General features: G+C 36.8%; 1 non-coding gene across 1 annotated transcript; it reads right to left on the bottom strand.

Moving 5' to 3' along the window:
• Nucleotides 1-939: 939 nt before the first annotated feature.
• Nucleotides 940-1,046, bottom strand: LOC132537854 (U6 spliceosomal RNA). Its single transcript, XR_009549279.1, has one exon. It is a non-coding gene; the product is annotated as a U6 spliceosomal RNA (small nuclear RNA).
• Between the last annotated feature and the right edge of the window lie 10,853 nt (nt 1,047-11,899).

Here is an 11,899-nt window from a genome sequence, read left to right as displayed (position 1 = left end):
GTTTCCACATTGTGAGTAATTATCCTGGTTTTCTTGATAACTTTTTTATTTTTCATTTAAAATTTAAAGAGAAAAATGATTGTGTTGTACAAATATGCTATATTAAAAGTATTATATAGGTAGCTTACATATAAATATATTTTATATAAATACATCTAAGAGAGTCTTAAACACTATTCCCATCTCACTGTTCTTTGCTTGAACAGAATCTGTCTATTTCTTCCTCTCCTTTCATACTTTAAAGTTGTCTCATATTTTTATGGCTTGAGTTCCTGGGTCTGTTTAACTGTGCATCATCTTGTTGATAATTAAATGTTTCATTTTTTTAAATATGTTTTTATTTATTTATCCCCTTTTTTTTTACCTTGTTTTATTGTTGTAGTTATCATTGTTGTTTGTCTTCATTGTTGGATAGGACAGAGAGAAATGGAGAGGGGAAGGGATGACAGAGAGGGGGAGAGAAAGACAGACACCTGTAGACCTGCTTCACCGCTTGTGATGTGACCCCCCCTGCAGGTGGGGAGCCCGGGGATCGAACTGGGATCATTATGCTGGTCCTTGCACTTTGAGCCACGTGTGCTTAACCCAGCATGCTACCACCTGACTGTTTTTATTTTCTTTCTCTGTGATACTCTTTTCAGTAACTTTTGTAGGGCAGTTTACCTTGTAATGGCAAACTCCTTTAGTTTTTGTGTATCTGATACTGTTCTTATTGTTCCTTCATATTTGAATCATAGTCTTGCAGGGTAACATATGCATGGTTGGCAGTTGTCTTCTAAAACCTTGAATATACCACCCTACTCTCTCTCCTGACCTTCATGGATTCTGGGGAAAAAAAAAACAAAACTGATGAGAATCTGACTATGCTGTCTTTTTTTCCCTTCCCTCTTTGCACAAGTCTGCAGTGCTCTAGCATTTATTTCTCTAGCCCTTCAAGGAAAAAATATGGAATGCTTCATGAATTTATGTATCATCCTTTAACAGGGGCCATACTAATCTTCTAAGTATCTTTCCAATTTTAGTGTATGTGTTGCTGAAGTGATAACCTGATTATGCTGTCTTTGCAAGTCACTTTCTTTTCTCCTCTGACAATATGTACTTTTTTTTAAATTTATTTTTTCTTGATTTTGATACTTCCACAATGATATTTCTTCATGTAGGCCTATTTGAGTTTAGGGATTTAGGAATGCTCTCTACTTTCTGGGAATCTACATTCTGATCATAATCCAGATTTTGGAAAAAGTTCTGCTGTTATTTCTTTGAATATGGATTCTGTTCTCTAACTTCTCTCTTCTCCTTCTAAAACCCCTATGATTCTAACATTTGCTTTTCTAATAGAGTCTTCAATCTTTTTAAGAGTTGCTTTATTTTTCCTGAGGCTCTCTTTCTATTTTGAAGTCAAAGAATATGGAATGTTTGTCCTCTATTTTTTGATGTTCTCTCTTCTATGTGGGTAAGTCTACTCAACTTGCCATATGAAACTGAACTGTATTCAAAGTGTCTTTTACACTGTTTTCAATTTCCCTATCAAGTGAACCTTTGAAGTCACTAACTTTTTTCTTAATCCATTTCTCCATATTTATATTTCTCCAAATTTCCTACAATTTTATTCTCCAAATTATTATGATAACTTTTCTGGATCATTAAGTTTCATATTGGTTTTTGCAGAACCAGCATTCTACTAGCTCTACCCATCTGTTTTTGGTTTATGTTGTTGACAAACATATGGTGTTGGGTTCTTTTTATTATGCAAGTTACTGGTAGGAGGGAAGGAGTTTTGAATAAATGATGTAGTATTTTGGTGCCTGATATCCCTTAAACAGAGTCCTAGATTGGAGTAGGAGGCTGTGAGGAAGAGGATCTCAGAATCCTTTCTCTTCTCAGCTGATTCTAAAAAGTAGAAATTCTGCTGGGAGGTCAAAGTTACTTCTGCACTTGCAGGGTCTGATCCCATCCAGAAAGGTCTCTATAGCAGTTGAGACACCTTAGCATTTAGTAGGCTGCTGTAAAGGTGAAGGGTTAGATTTCCAGATGCACATGTTGAACTCCTTGGCGTTTACTCAAGAGCCCATGGTTTCCATAGCTCTACACAACAGTATCAAACTCCTTGTATTAAGATATTTGGTACCTGAGTCATTTCCAATGAGCCCTTTAAATACATCAGGTGTATTTGAAGCAAAGCAGTGCTACGTTTCTACTTGAGCTTTTCTCTCCCTCCCCTCCTGCCCTCTGTGTCACAAAACTTTAAATAGTGATGATCTGTTCTTTACCATAAATTCCAGTTGTCCTCTGATGAAATGTGTTGAGTTATTTTGATGTAAGATTTGCTTTTTTGGAGGAAAGTGAATTTTCTATAACTAAAGCACCATATCTCTGGTCCCTGATAACTTCTATTATATATTCAATCAAGCAGACACTGATAAAAGGTTCCTTGTAAGACAGAATGTTTTCTTTTAGTGTTTTTCTTTTTTTGTACATTTGTTTAAATATATACTTTACGGACTTGTAATAAATTATTCAATTTCATGGTCACTTTATAATCATCATTTAAATTTATGTATATTTTCATAGATTTTTATTTTAATGTGAGCTTTCCCTATAAGAGTAACAATTAGTATAAAAGATATCAGTGACCGCTATGAGTCTCTCTAATGAATTATCAAACATAAGGATGGATAGAGAAGACTTCTAAACTTATAGTTGGTGGTTTTCAAAGTAAAGTGGGTTTATATAGACTTTCTCTCCTAATTTTATAGTTTTGGAGTTAGATGTCTTGAACAGATTTGGGAGTTTGTAAGACCATGCCCCTAGCCACATAATTTGGTTAATTTTGGGTATGTTTATAGCTCATAAGACTAAATTATAGGATTAGTTGAGCTTAGATTATACTTGCTTGGAGAACATCCAAGCAGAGATAGAGAGCAATATTAGAGAATTCAAGAGGTAGCTAACAGTGAAAAAATAGTTTTATGTGATGGAAGTCTTGCATGCCTGAAGCTTTTGGTTTGATCCCTAGCACTCTATGATCTGGAAAGGTATTCCTGCTTCTTTTTTCCTCTTATATAAAAACATCTATATATCAGGCAGGGGTAGATAGCATAATGGTTATGCAAACAGACTACCATGCCTGAGGCACCAAAATCTCAGGTTCAATCCCCTGCACCACCATAAACCAGAACTGATAAGTGCTCTGGTAAAAAAAAAAAAAAAAAAAAAAAAAAAAACCCTATATATATATCTCAGACTAAAAAGAATTTTAAAAGAAAGAAAGCATCAGTTATATTTATAAATAGTGCTGGAAACCTGAGTGAATACCATTTAAAAATATAGAGCACAGTCAACAATATTTATACACCTTTCCCATATTTGGGAGCTACTCTCTTCCCTGATCCAGGTTTCTAGACCTTTTCCAGCCATGGCATCATTTCCCCAGACAATAATGTGGGTCCACCTGCAAATCAGAGGTCAGGCTTAGAAAAAAACTAGTACAGTCATGGGCCTTGTAGAATATAACTAAAATAGGCCTACTAGCTATCTTCAAAATGGAGACCCCAAATCTTCATCTGCAATATTCCAGTTTCTAGGTTCATGAGTAGTCAACAATTTGGCTTTATATGTTAACTCTATTTCCAGCCACCAGGTTCCAGATGCTACCATGATGCCAACTGGACTTCCCTGGAAGATGACCCCACCAATGTGTCCTGTAGCCCCACTTCCCCAGAGTCTTGCCCCATGAGGGAAAGAGAGAGACAGGCTGGGGGTATGGATCAAACCTCATGTTCAGCGGGGAAGCAATTACAGAAGCCAGACCTTCCACCTTCTGCACCCCATAATGACCCTGGGTCCACTCCCAGAGGATTAAATAATAGGAAAGCTATCAGGGGAGGGGATGGGACATGGAGTTCTGTTGGTGGGAATTGTGTGGAGTTGTACCCCTCTTATCTTACGGTTTTATCAGTGTTTCTTTTTTATAAATAAAAATTTAAAAAATTAAAAATATATAGAGCAATGTCTAGTCATTGTGTTCAGTATGTCATTCTGATATTCAAGAGGTTGATCAGTATATCCTGACTCAAAGATTATCCTGAATAAAGAAATTTAAAAAAATGTGAAGAATTACAATCAATATTTGAGAAGATCATAAGAAATATTATATGCCATATGTTCTGAGCAGGCAAAGTATTCCTTAATGTTGAACTTCAATATTTTGTAAATTTTACTATAGACCCTGCATCATTGGGTTTTTGAATACAATTCAATACATGTGTTGGAGATTCTCGAACATCAGCAGAGTGTTTTTGAATTTATCTCAGTTCCGATATCTATGTGCAGAATATGTAAGGTTCTATAGGATAAGTATTTAAACTTGCAAGACTGCCCTCCAATGAGCAATCACTGTCTTCAGGAAAGCTCTCATTTCTTTACACACATATAGAACACACACACTGCTCCTCTTCTCTTCAATTCTTTCCTCTCCTCTCTCACCTCTCCTCCCCTCCCTCCCCTCCCCTCCCCTCCCCTCCCCTCTCCCCTCCTCTCCTCTCCTCTCCTCTTCTCTCCTCTCCTGTCCCCTCCCCTTCCCTACTATCTCCCTCTCCCTCCCCCTCTCCTCTCCTCTTACTCTTCTCTCCTCTCCTCTCTTCTTCTCTCCCTTCTTTCCCCTCCCCTCCCCTCTTCTCCTCTTTCTCTTCTCTTCCCTATTCTCTTCCTCTCTACTTTTGTCTATTTGTTCTGAGATTTCAGAGCATTGTACATGCATGACTACACTGTTCCTCAGTTATATTTTACCAATTCTAAGATTGATGCTTAAAATATCTAATATATATATATATATATATATATATATATATATATATATATATATGATATCATTTTGACAAGGGGCCTAACTTTTCAACAAGTTTATATTGCTTATCAATTAACACCGTAAGAAAAGTAGTGATTGTACTTTGCAACTTGCAAAGTGATTATTTAAATATAGGGATTGCTGCTATGGTTCTACCAAATAGTATTTCTACTAGTACTATTAGACATTGCTTTGGTGATGGTAACAGTCTCAGACTCTTGATTACAGTTTTGTTTCTGCAAGATGTGGTATCTCTGCATCAAAAGTAACATTCCCAGGGCCATGTGGTGGAACACCTGATTGAGCATACATTAGAATGCACAAGGCCCTGGATTCGAGCCCTGGATCCCTACCTGCAGAGGGAAATCTTTGTGAGTGATAAAGCAGGTCTATAGGTGTCTCTCCTTTTATCCTGCTTGATTTCTGGATGTTTCTATCCAATAAATAAATAAAATAAAAATATGTAAAAGTAATGCTCTCATTTAAAATTGGTCAGGAAGCCAGTGCTGAATCATGCAGCAAGTTATCTACCCTTTAGTTGTTGTTGCTGATAGTCCTGTTAAAATTAAAGCTCACATATTCTTACATCATTGAATTTTACTTTAAACTCTAACTTCCTGTAAACTGTCACAGCATCTAGAGCCATGATTGTTACACTTATCATGTATTTGTCATAATAGTCACCGCAGCTCCCCTCTAAATCCTTTACTTCTTTAGGATACATTTCTCTTTTAAATTTATCTTGGCTAGAGACAGGGTAAAATTGAAAGGGGTTGGAGAGTTGGGGAGGGGCGGAAAAGAAAGACATCTGCAACACTATATCACCACTCCTGAAACTTTCCCTCCTGCAAATGAAGACTTAGGGCTTGACCCAGGTCCTTGCATGCTGTAATGTGTGCACTCAACCAGGTGTACCACCACCCAGAATCTAGGATACACTTTGTACTTTTCTTTCTTTTTTTTTTTAAACTTTTTTTTAATTAAGTTTTTATTTATTTATTTATTTATTTTCCTTTTTGTTGCCCTTGTTGTTTAACATTGTTGTGGTTATTAATGTCGTTGTTGTTGGATAGGACAGAGAGAAATGGAGAGAGGAGGGGAAGACAGAGAGGAGGAGAGAAAGACAGACACCTGCAGACCTGCTTCACCGCTTGTGAAGCGACTCCCCTGCAGGTGGGGAGCCGGGGGCTCGAACTGGGATCCTTATGCAGGTCCTGGCGATTTGCGCCACGTGCGTTTAACCCGCTGCGCCACCACCCAACTCCCCTGTACTTTTCTTTCTAAGACTGTAAAGGTCTTAAATATTCTATTATGTTTTCTGTATCTTTAAATCTGTTACTGTAGTAAACTTTCAGTGTTTAAAGGATAAATACAAAATATTGATGATTGTATATTTTTGTGTTTGGACTCACCCATGCCTTGATAAAATAACTTATTTATAGTGCCCTTATCAGATATAGATGTGACACCAATGTTAAGGGGGCATTCTCACTTTATTTGTTTAATATAATGAATGGGAAAAGAAACAGTATTTCACTGGTTAATAATAGACTATCTAGTATAATATAACATGGGCAATTATGATAGTCTCTCTCTCTCTCTCTCTCTCTCTCTCTCTGTAGTATAACTAAATATATGTACTTTATTCCAGCAGGAAGCTCCAAAAAAACAACTGAGAGAAAATTCAAACTACTGAATTTTTGGCAATTGACTTATAGGTAAAAGTTAAGAATAGTTGTGAAGACAAACTAATGAGGTATTTTAAGTGGGAGCTAATTTTACCAGGTAATGGATCTGACTGATGCATTAAAGGCCTGAATAAATCACTCAAAACTATTGAAAGACAGAAGTCTGTAGTCTAGAAATTAGATCCATACAGGAAACAAAAAGGAATGATTTTTACCCTCACAGACATCACATTTGATTGGGGATTACAGATAAATCAATAAATAAGAATATTAAAATTGAAAATAATTTTATTGTTATGAAGGAAATAAGCAAGTTAATTATGTAAAGGATTATTTGGCAAGACACACCTAGACAGAGTGTTCTGGGGGAAGTGATATTTACTTGATTCCAGAAACAAAACAGAGAGCTTTGTGAAGATTTGGAAAAAGAAAATTGATTGACAAATTTTGTAAACACAGTTTCTATATGTCTATAATTCATTTCTTAAAACATATTATCTTTATTTATTGGATAGAAATAGTCAGATATTAAGAAGAAAGGGGGTGGTAGAGAAGGAGAGAGACAGAGAGACACCTGCTGCCCTGCTTCACCACTTGTGAAGCTTTCCCTCTGCAGGTGGAGACCAGGGGCTTGAACCTGGGTTCTTGTGCATTGTAGCTTGTGCACTCCACCAGGTGTGCTACCACCTGGCCCATATGAATCAGTTTCTTTGTGGAGAGAGAAGCCATTTCTGTTAAATATGACCATGTATACAATGTAACATAAAAGTCACACAATCACAATATGCAGTCAACTTTTTTCTTTAGTATTGTGCCGAAGATGGAATAGCCTGCTCTATTCCACCAAACAGCCTCCTGAATCAGTTTTTATTTTTATGATATTTGTAGATACAGGGACATTGATGTATCCTTTTACCTGTTTTTGTTCTTGGCGCTCCCTTGTGGTGCCCAAGGTGGAACCAGGTTCTCACACATAGAAAACGTGTTCTATCTGCTAAGCCAGCTTCCAGCAGATATGAAACTTTTACTTAGCTTAGAAATCTGTGATAGTCAAAAGTTAAGGGATCCAGACTAGGTTTGGATAGAAGAAAGTGGCTCTTCTTCACTAATTACCAATCTACCCAGTAGCTGCAAGCTTTATCAAGCATTTTCTTATGACAGTGATGGCAGAGGAACAAATAAGCCTGTACTCAAAGGCATATCTCACCTTTATGTCTGATCATGTGTGATGACATCCAGTAATCCAATGTCATTCATGTTGTTCAACCCAATGTCCTGGACTAAGCCATCACTTCCCTATGGAGATAAGAGGTACTGTGAATAGTTCTGTACAGCAACTTCACCTACCATGTGCTGAGAATAATGAGACACATTTAGGGTACCCATTAGCACTTAAAGATAGTCCATATGACTCTCCTATCCTGCCTTACTATAGTTTTCTTTATTTTGCTGTAGAATATCAATGCAAGCAGGAAACACCATTGGAAGCCACAGGAATATTTGTGGCTAGAGTTTGAGAACACAGAACTATCCCCTTGTTGACAATCTTGAACAGAGAGCAAAATCAAAGTATGTTTTCTCAATCAACTTAAGAGTCAAACTTAGCAAAAATAGTCTTAGTCTTTTTAAATTTGTAGCAAGTTTTAAATTGATACTGAGAAATCCCCCTAACCACTTTTACCAGTTCAATTATTATCTATTCTCTATTGAATATTACATGACTAGCATTTATTTAGCAAATATTCTCAAGTGTGTATTAATAATTTGATGTTAGTGGAAATGTCGTATAGCTTCAAATACTAAATATTAGTGCTATCTTTAAGACTACAGATCTAAAAAGAGATCTCTGCAATTCAGTGTTAATTACTATCTAGGACTCAAGATCATTATCTTCAAACTAAAGACACATAGCTTGATTTGTAGAATTTATTTATATTTTTAAATCATTTATTCATCTTTAATGAATGATTCAGTAAAAATGGGGAGGGAGAGAGGGGGAAGGAGAGAGGGAGAGGGAGAGGGAAGCAGAGGGAGAAGGGAGAGAAGGGGGGAGTGGGAGAGGGGGAGAGGGGAAGAGAGAGTGAGGAAGTGAGGGAGAGAGGGAGAGGGCTAAGCAGGTTAAGCACAGGTAGCGCAAAGTACAAGGAAAAGTGTAAGGATCCAAGTTCAAGTCCCCAGCTCCCCACCTGTAGGGGAGTCACTTCACAAGTGGTAAAGCAGGTCTGCAGGTGTTTGTCTTTCTCTCCCCCTCTCTGTCTTTCTCTCCTCTCTCCATTTCTCTCTGTCCTATCCAATAAGGACAACATCAATAACAACAATAATAACTACAACAATAAAACAAGGGCAGCAACAAAAGGGAATAAATAAATACTAAAAAATGATAGAGAGAGAGAGAGAGAGAGAGAGAGAGAGAGAGAGAGAGAGACAGGGAGAGAGAAGAGGAGGCCAGGTGAAGGAGTACCTGGTTGAGCACACATCGCAATGCACAATGATCTGAATGATCTGGTTGTTCTGGTCCCCACCTGCAGGGGGGGAGGCTTTGCAAGTGGTGAAGCTGGGCTGCAGATGTTTCTGTAGCTTCCTCACTATCACCCCTTTCCCTCTTGATTTCCAACAGTCTCTAATCAATAAAGAAATTAAAATAATTGGGAGTCCGGTGGTAGCACAGGGGGTTAAGCGCACATGGAACAAAGTGCAAGGACCAGTTAGGTTGTAGTCCCCTGCTCCCCACCTGCAGGGGAGTCCCTTCACAGGTGGTGAAGCAGGTCTGCAGGTGTCTCTCTATCTCTCTTCCTCTCTATCTCCCCCTTCCCTCTCAATTTCTGTCTCTATCCAATAACAAATTTAAAAAATATAAAAGACGTGCCATTTAAAAAAAGAAATTAAAATAATTTAAAAAAATTTTAAAGAGAACAGAGCACTTATCAACTCTAGTTTGTGTTGGTGCTAGGGATTGAGCCTGGGACCTCACAGCTTCAGACATCAAAGTTTTTTTACATAAACATTATGCTATCTCCCCAGCTCTAGATTACTAGAATTTATAAGAATAATGCTACAGTAACTATGAGCTTTCCTGTCTACCTGTTTCAAATCCCATTGCAGGGATCCATGCCTGAAAAAAAAAAAAAAAAAGATAGTTGTAGTACCAGTTCACACCACAAGAGAGTAGTGTATACATAGAAAAACTAATGTTATTTTGTTTTCCTACATCACCGTAATATTGAAATTCAAATTTCAAGAACTTCAGATTTAAGTTAAAGCTTATAGCCTACACTTTTTATAATATAAATACATTTTGCTATGGGATAATATAGAGAAAATAAGCGATGATTAAGCATATCCATGAGTAATAAATTATATTTTGGTATTTTGGATGTCTTGTACAAATAAGTAACATTTTTCCAGGTACAGTTATTTGTAAAAACATTGTATTTATGGGAATTTAAAAGGGAGAAATGCTCTAAAATCACAGATTCTTTCCTCTCCACAGTAATTCTGCAATTTTTCTTTTTATATCCTCGCATACTTGATACATGATTGTTTTTGCTGTTGTTTATGAAGTGGTTGGATGAAAATATTTACCAGTATCTGTAATAAAAGAGAATTTATATTTCTCTGTTGTTTTTAAATTTGCACATTCTAGCCTATGAAGCCTCTACTGCAATATAAATTAGACCTATTACTAATTTATTGTAATTAAAACCAATATAGACTTCACGGGGGTGTGGCTTGATGTGGGTTTAAGAAAATCGAGGTTTATTATGTACAGCAGTATGGAACAGTATATTTTAGGTACAGCAAAATAGGCAGTTACTGGCAGGGGTAAGAATAGGCCAGTCCCATGAGTCTATAAGTTAGTTACCAAAGTTCAGCTCCACATGTTCAGTCTCTCCAGTGAGAAGCAGCATGGTGGGTCCTGGAAAGCTGATAAGGAAAGGAGGGATCCGGGAAAGAAAGAGGGGGAGAGAGAGCAGGAGACTTCTGGTAAGCTCATGGTTAAATAACTTGGTTTAGGAATCCGTCATCCTGATATCACCTATGTGCTAATTACATTCATCAGCCCCAGCCATATGCTAATTGCATCCTGAAATCCGTGCTGTGTCACAGCATTAATTAATCAAGAAATGTAATTGGCAGAAAATAATGCAGTCTATCTAGTTACCTCAGTTGTTTCATCTGTAAAGAGCTTAAATATTACAGTTAGATATGTCTCAAACTTTTGAGTTCTTTTTATCCTGTGATGAGAATAATAACAAGCACAAATTAATTTGCAGTCTATTCAGTTCTTTTCTAGCATTGCTTTGATAAGGATATTGCTTTTTCTGTGGGATATATTTAATGCCAACTGAATTAAAACCAATAGATTTTATAAGCCCCTTGGTTTATAATATTATTTCACTGCTCCTTAAGTATCTCATTCAAATTTTGAAAGGACATAGGAATCAGAACACTGCATCAAAGATAAGAGCTGAATAATTAATTTTTCTTGGGAAAAATCCCTGTCTCAAGAATTATATGTAATAAGAAGAACAAAGCAAATTATTTCACACTTCATAATGCCAACCCTCTACTTGAGTCAAATTTTAAGTCATCCTGCAAGACAATGTATAGCTCTATGAGAACAGCATTTAGTAAAGGAACTGTGTGTGAGGATTATGTAGCTGTGACACCCAAAACCCCTCTTATATGCTTAGAATCAAGGGAGCAATTTGGGGGCTTTTTTTTTTTTAGCAGGTTTGGTGCTAATAAAGGATGAGGAGAATGACCTGTCCAGCTCCAGGAACATAATTCTTCAGTCAGGGATGTGCAAATAACTGGGCTTCTTGACTGGTGCTTCAAAACAGTATCTCAAACTCAATTCTAATTAGCAATAAAAGAGTCATTTTTCTGGAAAGTATGCTGTTATCCAGGTGTGTGACTGCTAGAAAAGCCATTCTAGCACTCAGCTCAACAATGTGCATATGTTCATCTTGTTTGACTTGGTTTATGATTATATTCTGTAGTGCTGCCAGATAAATTGTTTCAAAGTGTTAACTACATTGTGAAGTTAACATTGCTATCTAATTTTTGTATATGACTTGGCATCATATGATTCATTAGACTGTTTTTGTTCTTTATATTTTCCCAAAGATAAAATTGAACTGAAACCCAATTCCTCATATACTATGAAGGTAGAGAATTGTAAATCTGAGCTCAAAGATGTAATGGTGTATATATATGGTATATATATATATATATATATCATAAGACGTAATTGCCACTTCTGTGACCAGGATAAGTAATTCAGTGGTAGAGCATGGAGCTTCATGCACAGAGCTCCTACTTCTATTTCCAATGCTGCATGCACCCAAGTGATGCTCTGGTC

The sequence above is a fragment of the Erinaceus europaeus genome, chromosome 3 (genome assembly GCF_950295315.1).
Source record: "Erinaceus europaeus chromosome 3, mEriEur2.1, whole genome shotgun sequence".
Taxonomy (NCBI): Eukaryota; Metazoa; Chordata; class Mammalia; order Eulipotyphla; family Erinaceidae; genus Erinaceus; species Erinaceus europaeus.
The sequence above is the reverse complement of the archived record's forward strand: the minus strand, read 5'-3'. Positions and strand labels throughout refer to the sequence as shown.